At 38.4% G+C, this 10951-nt stretch overlaps 1 protein-coding gene across 4 annotated transcripts in view; it reads right to left on the minus strand.

The window, feature by feature from the left end:
* pitpnm2 (phosphatidylinositol transfer protein, membrane-associated 2) overlaps positions 1 to 10602 on the minus strand; it is a 61518-nt gene extending 50916 nt beyond the window's left edge. The window contains exon 1 of one of the 4 annotated variants that reach the window (XM_079861200.1): positions 9915 to 10602. The gene's annotated coding sequence lies outside the window, so the exon portion shown is untranslated. The remainder of the gene's footprint in view (positions 1 to 9914) is intronic. The other 3 variants (XM_079861203.1, XM_079861204.1, XM_079861206.1) reach the window with 3 other exon arrangements.
* Between the last annotated feature and the right edge of the window lie 349 nt (positions 10603 to 10951).

A 10951-nucleotide genomic window follows, 5' to 3' on the forward strand; every position in this document is an offset into this window, starting at 1 on the left:
CTTTAAAATATATTTAAAATTTAAAGTTTCACATTCTTTTTGTGACAAGAAAACATCCCAACAACTTCTGAAAGTGAACAGCAGTGTTTTACTGTAGTAAAAAAACTGAATAATCAAATGTAAAAATAAAACACTGCTTAGTTTTCACTGTATGAATTAAATATATACTGAATCTTATTAAAGTCGAGCAGTAAGGGATTTTCTCTTTGTCTTTTGTTCATGACCCCAGTTATTGCAAGCCGTTGCGATATGCATATTGCGATTTATACATTTGCGATATTGCGATAATTTCGATATATTGTGCAGCCCTATTATAAACAGAACAAAATAAACTTGCCTTGCCTACATAACATTATAATGAAAACATTATAGAATGTTGTCGATTCTTTGTGCTTTAGTTGCTCGTGCCGCTAGAGTAACGCAGTTGTCCACGTCTGTCGCCATGGTTACCATGGCAGTACAAGCGGAAACCAGGGATAACGCGGATATCACGTCATTGACAGGCGACAAGTGGGACAGGGCGACAGGGACGAGCCATTATTTAAAATGGGAATTTCTCTGAAATTAAAAATCTTTGGGAACTCTTGGGATATTTTAAGTACACAACTGCAGGAAATATATCACTGTGCAAATGATTTTTGGATATTTTTTTTACAAAAATCTTACATATTGTTGCTTTAAAATCCCCCCAAAAAAAGAAAACAAAGTATGATTTCGTATGTAAAGTGCAATACTTTTGCAAGGATACTGTGCATCGCTGCCAAAACAGAATAATCCATTCCAAAGTGTTTCCTTCACACTAATCGCACACAAGGGCGACGTGCTTTGCTTCCAACGAAGCTTTTTTGAAAACACCATAAAATTCTTATCAGAACATCCGAAGTCTCTTCTGCTTCAGATAAAATTAGAGGCAAATAAGTCGGAGACAACGCGCCGCTACACGAGACACATGAATAAATGGAGGAAGAGGGAAGCGCAAACAAACCCTTGACGTGAGGGGCGGATGATGAGAAAAGGCAGTTTATTTATAGAGCGGGCCAGCTGATAGTGGCTCGCCTCCGTGCTCACTCGTTTCTTTAAATTATTGTAATAAATCACTCACCTCACGGGGATTTGAGCTCAGATAATCGTCAGCCACTCATCTCATGCAGAGCTTCTACTCTGAGCTATTAAAAAGCCTTTTTAGGGTCCGGTCGCTGGAAAAATGAAACCTATTGAGAAAACGGCTTCCGCCGGGAGTCTGAGATGGTACGTCGCTGGTGTTGGCGGAGCACATTAGGGGGCTCGGGGTATAATGCATGAGTTTCATAAGGTGGATAGCTGATGTGACTGCTGATATGCTGTTGGGTAATGGGGAGGAACAAATAACGTGGCTAGGAGGGAAAATGCAAAAACACTGTGACATTACAAATGCAACCAAACACATATGAACTAAAGAAAATCTCCCAAACTCAAGTCAAGCACTAATAGGGATTAATATATGCAAATATGACACCTGTATACTGAGGAACATATCATTTTAAACCTACGCTAATGCTAAGCACAAAATTGAATGGCAATCTTTCCTCAGCCCCTTCATTCTCCTTCTGCATTGCTTTGCGTTGCAAATACCTGCTGTGATAACAAATGCAAATGTAAAAACCTCACAATAAAATGCAAATCGCTTAGCAAGTGAGGTACAAGGCTGTTTCGACAGAATGATGAAGAGGCTGATGGCGTAAGCGACCCGTGTGCGGTGGAGGGAAAATTCCACTGGTCCTGGTACCCTATCAGATACGAACTCGGAGAGGAACTTTGCTGCCAAAAACCTCACCACAGACACTAGCAGCAATGTAGCTAATCAAAGTCAGAATCACCAGCTAGCGTTTCTGGCTTCAATTAGCTGGTAATGATGAAAACCATAAATGGAAATACTGCAGTTCTGATGCAACATGCCAGTTTCGACATTAAGCTACGTGTAAATATTCAAAAGGCAGAGCAAATATGAAAAATCAGTTTGTAGAACAGAAGGACTTGGGCTGGCATTGATTTTTATGTGAAATTAGCATAACTTGAGGCTTGAGAAATCGACCGCACTGTTGAATGCTGCATCAGGTGTTTGATTTTGAGTATCATTTTACAGCCAGGAGATTAAACACAAACCTCACACGAAAACAAAATAGACTCAATCTACAAACTCATGCGCATACAATAAGTTTAAAACAACTATTGAAGAAAATTGTGATTGTGGATCAGAATTTGTTGACAGATTTTGTGTAAGACATTTACATTACATTTACATTTATTCATTTAGCTGACGCTTTTATCCAAAGCGACTTACAATTGCTATATATGTCAGAGGTCGCACGCCTCTGGAGCAACTAGGGGTTAAGTGTCTTGCTCAGGGACACATTGGTGTCTCACAGTGGATTCGAACCCGGGTCTCTCACACCAAAGGCATGTGTCTTATCCATTGCGCCACACCACCCCTGTAAGAGAGACAAAAATGCCACCTGAGGACTATTTTCAGCTTTTTGGCGATATTAAATATGTATATCAATATTTATATTTATGTATCATTGAATCAGAGTTTTGAATTTTGTATAGGGATCGTAGTTGATCCGTAATCCGTACAGGCCAGCTGCTCCGAACACTGATCAATTAGTTATATTAATTATATTTAAATTTATACAGTGAAGACTATAAATAATCAAATGTAAAATAACAATGCAATGTCTGTACCTGAATACTGTTATACTTACCTGAAAAACATATGCTAAAGCACTGTTTATTTCATTCTATTGTATTTATCTTTGCTTGTAATATGTTTATTAGATAATAATGTTTATTATCACCCCAATCATTCTAGAATTATTCACTCTTTTCAAACAGAGCTGTTCATCTGGTGAAACTCTTTTCATATCGAAATATATATTGCAGAAAAACAAAATGTTTTGAAAAACAAAATTCCTGTGTCGTGCTGCCCTAGTTCTGAATCATTAAAACAGACATCTTGAACTATGTCAATTCTAACTTTAACTAACATTAAAACTGTAAAAAAATTAGATATGCTACAGAAACATTTTAATACATGAAAAATGTCAAACAGGGACTTTTTTGCGATATGACAAAAACTTCCTTTTTTTTAAATCAATAATTTGAAATGAATAGTTTACAATGATTCATGGAAAATTGTTTAAATAAAAAAAATTCTAAAAACATTTGTCAATCGCAAAAATTTTTTTGTGTGAATATTTTCCATTGTTAGTTCATGTTAACTAATGTAGTTCACTAATGTTAACAAATAAAACCTTATTTTAAAGTGTTAGCACTTAATGGTCTTAAAAGTACATTAAAATCAAAGCAATATTTACAATGTTGATTCATTTTACATTGTCAGCAAAAAGAATATATTAAATATATATCGTCTACAGCAGCATATATTTATTAGTCAGTTCTTTAAGTTCAGTGGAGGCGACACCATCAATCAAAGTCACAGTGGGCGTGAACACACACCCCAATACCATTAGTGTCCATCCAAGTGCAAAAAAGTGAGAAATGTACAGTTTCTTCTCGCTATGTTCAGAGCTCATAATGGCACAAACCACACAACCACGGACCCATTTGTTACCAAGATTAGGAACCTATTAAGACCAACTGGCCATTTCCTGATTGCATTCATTAATAATAGCGCTCTGCTTTGTGGAGAACGGCTATTGCCCGCACACAAACAAAAACCTGAAGTACTGATGTCACAAAAGAGGTTGAAACAGGTAAGTCTGTACTAATAGAGTGGTCCTTTCAGTGTTATTGCCTTTCCAAGTCTATTACTGTAAGTGGGGCGGACAAACACTATTAAAATTTCAAAAGACACTGACGTTTGGCTTTGCCGTCACAAGCAGCATGAGCGCAATATCGCTTGGGGATGGTCCATGCAACTTTTCCATTTGTGAAATTGGGACGAGGTCAGCGGATGGTAACATTTCAACACACAGAGGCTTCTGATGTGTTTGAAGGGAGAGTTCACCCTCAAATGAAATTCAGTCATTATTTAGGCTACTCGCCCACATCAATCCAAGCCATACCTGTCAACACTCCCGTTTTTCCCGGGTTTCTCCCATTTTTTAGCCCCATCTCCCGGACCCCTCCCGGTTTGTTATTTCTCCCGGGAAACTCCCGTAATTTGCATGGCCCCAACTCCTTTATGAATAATCGGACCAATATGTTTGTCTAATGTTGACCAGTTGCCAGCTCTTGAATTAAATGCATTATATTCACACACACACACCATATACAATTTCAACCCGTTTGTCATCTCAACCTGGCAACCTATAACCCAGTTGCGCAATCGCGTAAAGTTCAACCCGAAAGCGAGCCGATAGACATAGCAGGTGAAGGCGGTGTCCCCGCAATGAAACCGAAGTACAGTTGTGAATTTCAACAATGTTGGAAGCAACAATTTACGTGCATCTTACCCAGTCTCAGTGTTTCTGTGATGTTTTGTTGTAATAAAATTACAAATAAAAAATATAAAGAAATATTAATAAATTAAGTTATGTTTTCATTTATGGGTATTGCAATATAAATAATGCACTTAACACAGGCAGTGCAAATGTGACAAAAATACTATTAAAGTAATTCATATGACTTTGACACCATATTCAAAGTAGGGCTGAACAATTAATCGAATTTCTAATCGCGATTACGATTACGGATGCCACGATTACGTAATCGTTCAAAACCGCAATTAACGTTACAACAACAAAAAAAGCCACTTACATTATTCTGCGTGGTGTGTTTAGAGCATGTTACGTTGTGAGAGGCGAACCACAACTACTTCAGAGAACCCTGAAATACACTGTACATTGAAATAAAAAGTCTCTCAGCTCAGAAAAACTGATTTTCTTGTCCAGTCAGCCGCTATACACTGCGGTAGCGCGCACTCTTCAATTATACGCGCAAATGCGGCGGAGCGCGCTGTATATCGCTTCACTACATATAAAGCGCAAAATAAACTACAAGCATGCAACGTCGTTACGTTTTAAATTAGAAAAAAAAACGCTTTGTCCATATTCATTATCTGCGGTCAGATGAGATGTTGTCAGGATCTAAATAACGATAGAATAATAACACTGACATATAGCCTGACTCGGGCTTCTATCGTTATTTTCATAACTTGATACTAAATAAAAAAGTCTCTCACCTCAGACAAACGAAATTTCATGTCCTGTCAGTTATACTGCGCTCGTAGCCGGCACTCACTTTAACGGTTCTTTTAAGTATTGTAGTATCACCGTGGTAACTGTTGTTTCCATAACCCCAAAATGCCACTTATTAGTTATTTTGTATATTTTTAAATGACTGTGGTGTTTGTGTCGGGTTACGGCATTTGTCATCTTTTCAAGTATTAATGTATATTTAAAGTATTCAATTCAGCCGATTATCAAAAAATATTATTTCTTCATTTTTATGTAATATATAACATTTTTGGGTTGATTTTCCAGCAAAGATAACTATATTGTAATATACCCAGTTATCGTGATATAAAATGTCTCAAACCATGGTAACATTTTACCCAAGAAAAGAAAAAAAGTCATTGTTTTACGAAAGCACAGAACAGGCTCTTTCACAGTAATAACATGTGGGTCCCAAGACCAAACTATTCAAAACATCATTCAATGTAAATTGTGATAATCGTAATTTAATTACAATTTCAAGGGAATAATCGACAATTATGACTTTTGTCATAATCGTGCAGCCCTAATTCAAAGCCATGATAAGGAATTAATATTAGCTTTGAGAGCTGCGGATTTTAGGTCAATAATATTTCAATTCATCACGCAAAACTATCACGTGACTTCAAAAGACTTGAAATATAATGCACAAAATTCTCCTTTTGTGTTCCATAGAAAAAAATAATCAAGTTCGATAAGACATGAGGTCGAGTAGTTTTCATTTTTTGGTGAACTATTCCATTAAGATCCCATGATCACTCTGTCGGGTTACGGGTCCTCATCCTAGCCATCTAAAACAGATGCCGTTCCTCTTGTGGACTGCGGGAATCAACTCTTCCAGATCAGCTGAGCTGACTAATGAGCAGAACAGGGAATAGAGATGTCGATGGAGATGGTATGGTTATTTGTAACTTTCCGCAAGTTATATAAAAACACCCAAGCATATGCCCACACAGCTCTTCTGCCAACACCAACACATTTCCTGCTACTGTACGCTTATTACCGAGCACAAGGGGTATATGTGGAAGCGGAGATACCAGTGGTGCCCAGTGGAAACGTTTGCCAAGAAAATCCAGCAAGAAATAGAACAGAACGCATCAATACCAGAATGACTGATGAGATGATTCTCCCCCCACAAAAATACTCGAGGAGATCCGGAACAAGCTATACTAAACATGATACAAAGCGCTCGCACATAAACCTACACACTTCATTTATTAATGGTCTCACCTGAGAGATATAGTGTCTGGAGATGAGAGGGTCGAGCGTCTCTGTTACACTCTCTGTCCGCTCGAGGGAAAAGTGCTACTGTTACACAGGTTAACAGATTCCACTGTACACCAACGACTGTCAGTCATATCACGCGTATGAACACAATCTCCATATCTCTAGGATTGAACCATATAAGGCCTTTAAAATGAAGATATTAAAAAAAAAATGTAAGAACCAGAATCTAAAAGGATATTAAGATATCTTTAATACTTTACATTTAGTAATTTAGCAGACGGTATTGCTCAGAGTAGCATAAGCCAGACAAGGGATGATTTAAGGAAAAGGAAATAAAATAAAATTCTTATCAGGTTAAGAGCTCACGGAAACTGAGTTTTCAGTTGTCTTGAATGTTGTCAGGGATTCTGCATTCCGGATGAGGGTGGGGAGATCATTCCACCAGCATGGAGCCGTGAATGAGAAGGTTCTGGAAAGTGATTTTGTTGGTTCTCTGTGATTGAACCACGAGCCGTCGCTCATTGACCGATCGTAGGCTTCTGGTAGGGATGTAGATTCGTAGGAGCGAGTGAAAGTAGGAGGGAGCTGAGCCTGTGGTAGATCTGTAAGCAAGCGTCAATGCCTAATACTTCTCGAGTTACAGGCATGCAAACTCGGGGCAAAAAACACAATAAGTGCTTTTTCCTATTTTTGAACTGTCACTGAAAAGTCAACAGATTCAACCTACAGACCTACCGATCTCTGATCCTGCCATCTTTCTAAAGTCATTTTTGCCCCCTGTAATTTGGCTCCAAATCTCAGGTGAAAATTGTCCTTTTGTGTAGACACGGTTTAAAGATAGGTTGTTTATGGTTGTAATTATAAAATGAACATGTATTGAACAATGAAAAAATAAATACAATTAACCTAAAAATCAACTTATGTGCAATTACATGTGTTCATATATAAGCTAGATACTTTACATTGGCTTCAGACATAGCACATTGTTATATCATATTAGTTTAAAAGTCTACTGTTTTGTGCAAAGCTATATTATACTGCTTTGATTTGCTACCAGACATGCATTTGTCATCTTTTCGGGTATTAAAGTATATTTAAAGTATTCAATTCAGGCGATTATCAAAAAACATTTTATGTATATATAACATTTTTAGGTTTATTTTCCAGCAAAGATAACTATATTGTAATATACCCAGTTATCATGATATAAAATGTCTCAAACCATGGTAACATTTTACACAAGAAAAAGAAAAAAAGCCATTGTTACGAAAGCACAGAACAGGCTCTTTCACAGTAATAACACAATGGGTGACCAACTTCCTGGCCCATATTATGAACACACGTATGTTTGGTAGCAGCTTTGTGGCCCCTCGGTTGCCTTGTTTGGAGGGAATACATTTCAGTGTTTACTATGTGGCTATAAATAACAAGGTGCAACTGTGTAGTGTCGGCCCGTTGTTTGGCTTCCCTCTCTTTCCGGTGTGGCAACAACCCGCAGCTGACGGTGTCGGGGTCATATCGGCATGCTGTCATGAGCCTGGCAGCGGCCTGCCTCGCCATCGTCCACCCATACATCCCTGCCAGAGCTACAGCCATTAGCAAGCGTTCTCCGGCCGGGGCGGAGGGGGGGAGGCAATCAATACTCTGACTCATTCTTTCTACGATGGCTGCTTCATAACAGGATTCATTAAGGACAAACCTAATCATTTTGGCAAGATAATTAGATACAGGGAAGCATTTTTTCCCCTCCATCGATGTGCTTGAAAAGAACATGGCAAACTATGAGGTCTCGCTAACTAAAAATGTAGGTTGTTAGCGAAAGGGAGTGTCCTGCGCGAAGGCTCCGAAGTGGAATAGCAGCTAAAATTAACAATTCCATGACAAGATAATTGTGACCCTGCAATTGAGACATGAAGAACGTCCCAATTATCTTGACAAGACTGAAATTATTACTGGATGATGCAGGACTGTGTTCGATATGTTTATTAATCAAAGACATGATCGAGGATGGAACCACAAATTTAGGACTGGGGATCAAATGTAAAAAATGTAGAATCAACCACTGGATGGATAGATGGATGGATGGACATGGATAGATAGACATACGGATAGATAGATAGATAGATAGATAGATAGATAGATACGGATGGATGGATGCTAGACGGATTAAGCCAAGCTATATCCAAAACTATGTTTTACACAAACTCTTTTTGCCTCAGTCTGAGCAACAAAACCATGAGGGTTTTCTAATCTTTAACCATGTAAGTTATTTCTAACATTTGATTAACTTTTGGTATCCAACAGACCAAGACAAACAAGGTCATCAAGGAAACAACCGCCCAAAAATGGACAATTATTAAAAGGACATGCACACAGAAATAGTGTCATGTCTGTGCCATTTATATGACCAGCCTTTTGAGACTGTTTTCTCACATTAAGAAAATCATACTGCAGAATTGATCTTTACAAAAACAAATTAATATCTAATAAGTTACTTTAGAGCTTAGCTTAATTTCAACAATGTATTCAAAACAGAAATGTAACTGGCCTTTCCTGGCCTTAAAAGGCCACCTTCCCACCATAAGAAGTTTTTTTCCTGACTGTGGGAACAGTGTTAACTGTGAATCAAAAATCTTGACATAAAAAAAAGTTATATCACTTATTTCCAGCACAGAATCACTTATATTAGGTATTCATCTGTTAGGCTATATGGATGTACAGTGGATGTCACTTGTAAACATCACTAATCTTCTTCAACCAGGTAGGTTATCTCTAAAAGCTAATTAACTTTGATGGACCGTCAGTAAGAGGTCACAAATTCAACACCCCAATAACAAAATTATATATCTCATAACCAGGTTTCCTGAGGTAATTCAATTAGGCAAAAATGATCCATTTCCATGCCCATCTATAAATGACACAGAAATAGAAATAAGTAAGGCACTTTAAAGATATCTTGCCAACTATCCACGAACATATAAATAAACTCAATGTGAACTCAAGAAACTGAATAGTTAATTATTACAGGTAACGTACCAGGAGTTTGACTACATATCAAACTCTGATAAGTGATTTGACTGGCCAGCGATAACCTTCATTAACTATTCATGCTACCGTGAAGATTGGCCAATTTATGAATCCCATCTAATCTAGACAACTGTAAAAGACTGAAGATAAGACTAAAATTACAGCATCTAAATAATACAATAATCTCTTCCACAATTAATTAACCCCTTTAAGACTCACATACATTAATCTCATTATAGCTCCCAAATGGTTCGTTTAAATAGGGCAATCCGTTTAAGAAAAATCAGGATTTATGGCGTTTAATTATCTATTTTGGTCACGAATGAAGGCCGTGTGACTAGCTTACTCGCAAGCGACCGTTAAAATCAAAATAATGAACGTTAAGAATTACATTTCAAATGTGACAACCGCGCGAACAGATATTTCGCGCGCTTTGTTTTTTCTTACCTTCGGCGGGGAGTTTTAGCTCAAATCGGCTCTTATCAGAGCGACGTGGCCATCAATATCCGGCGGCTTCAGCTCACACACATCCCCGCTGCAGGTCGAGGTGTCTGCCGGTCGCTGCAACGCAATTTCCTCGCGCTGTGTAGAAGCAAGCAGCTGGCTACCGGTTCATCCGACTAAATAAAACAGGAAAGCAGGCCAACACTGTCCTCCATGCAAGTAAATATAAAGTCCTGTGGTTTTAAAATAAGAACGTACAACTGAACTGACAGCCCAAAACATGCACACGTCAAAGAGGAAGTGACAGGACTGGTTAAACCACACTAGAGCTCGAGCTCGGCTGTCACTGCCTTTGCACTGTTGTTTTCAGCATATAGAGCAGCGGGAGAGAGGCTTCCTGCATCATTATATCCGCTGCAGCTGATCTAGTGGATCCTTTAAAAACAGCAGGCAGAAAAACTGTACAGGTATGCTGATCCGTGCATTTGCGTGACGTCCCGTGGGTTCTGTGGATCTATTTAAAGCTTATGTTCTTTTTCAAAACCTTGACCTAGCTTTTCAGTGCGTGCACGTCCTTTCCTCCTTTCTATATTTACCGAAAGTGCGAGCAGCAGCATCATTTCTGGTCTGATATCATTGGATGGTAAATTCGCCTCTCCCCTTCCTCTAGACTAGTCTAGGCCGTTATTTTTCCATCGTTGTAGCGCCCCCTGACGGCGGCCTGTCGTAGTGCGATCGCTAAATCGACGCTGTGTGTAAAAGTTTTGAGGTGAGACTAAATTAAAATTCTGTCATCGTTTACTCACCATCACGTTGTTCACAATCCATATCGATTTCTTTCTTCTAGGGAGATCATTTGTCATTTGGAGATAAAAGTCTATACAATGGAAGTGGATGGGGACTAGCTGCCCAAAAAGTAGCGCGAATGTAGATTGAAATTTAAAGGGATAGTCTACCCATAAATTAAAAATCATTTACTCACCCTTATGTCGTTTGAAAGCCGGTTTTCATGTTTCTGTGGAATAAAAGTTCGATTTTGT

The sequence above is a fragment of the Squalius cephalus genome (genome assembly GCF_949319135.1).
Source record: "Squalius cephalus genome assembly, chromosome: 24".
NCBI classification, from domain to species: Eukaryota; Metazoa; Chordata; class Actinopteri; order Cypriniformes; family Leuciscidae; genus Squalius; species Squalius cephalus.